The 813-nt window shown below is 38.4% G+C and overlaps 2 protein-coding genes across 2 annotated transcripts in view; both read right to left on the bottom strand.

Moving 5' to 3' along the window:
• LOC128249665 (protein mono-ADP-ribosyltransferase PARP14-like) overlaps positions 1 to 813 on the bottom strand; it is an 80,404-nt gene that overhangs the window by 29,182 nt on the left and 50,409 nt on the right. The gene's annotated exons all lie outside the window — the stretch shown is intronic.
• The window catches only part of LOC106880777 (uncharacterized), a 31,519-nt gene that overhangs the window by 3,279 nt on the left and 27,427 nt on the right, over positions 1 to 813 (bottom strand). The window lies entirely within an intron of this gene.

Raw genomic sequence — 813 nt, 5'->3', positions numbered from 1 at the left:
AAAGAGCCCCCACCACCCCACCCCCACCACTACTGAAGATGACAACAACAAATCAAAAGAGAAAAAAGTCATAAAAAAAATTGCACTAAATTGAACTTTTTAGTCAGAGAAACTGAGAAGTCATTCACTTATTGAAAATGCCTTTTTTTTCTGTTTTGAACAATTTATGACTTCATATTAATTAGAATATGAACAATAGTCATGTTTACAATGCATCAGATAAATAATTATAATTATCCTTTGTTATTTATACAAGACAGGATTCACAGAGTGAGACAAGAGTATTTTACCAACACCAATACATTAAACATCATCATCATCACCATCCTTGTTTTAGCATCCATTGTTCCCTGCTTGCATGGGTCAGGTTAGTTTATTAAGGTAGACTCTCTATAGCTGGATGCTCTTCCTGATGCAGAACCTCACCTGTTTCCAAGCAAAGGTAACGTTTCCCCATGGCCAGACGTGGTTTCCACAGAAGACACGAAACAAACAACCTCACTTGTATGCTGGGGATGCTCGTTTACAGCCATCACATGATGTCAAGACAAGAGTACAAACACACACACAATACAAATATGAGGGGCCCTTGTATCAGTTTCCATCCCCCACACCAGTTGGCAAGGCGTTGGTCAGCTCAGGGCCATATTAGAAGAGATTTGCTTGAGTTGCCTTACATTGGGAATCAACATGGTTAGAAATGAAGCCTTTTAACCACAAATCCATGGCTCTACCCATAAACCAATAATAGGAATCAGATAAAGGTTGACTGAAGGAGGAAAAATCTTAATTAACACCTGAAAGAAACCATTT

The sequence above is a fragment of the Octopus bimaculoides genome, chromosome 1, assembly GCF_001194135.2.
Source record: "Octopus bimaculoides isolate UCB-OBI-ISO-001 chromosome 1, ASM119413v2, whole genome shotgun sequence".
Taxonomy (NCBI): domain Eukaryota; kingdom Metazoa; phylum Mollusca; class Cephalopoda; order Octopoda; family Octopodidae; genus Octopus; species Octopus bimaculoides.
The sequence above is the reverse complement of the archived record's forward strand: the minus strand, read 5'-3'. Positions and strand labels throughout refer to the sequence as shown.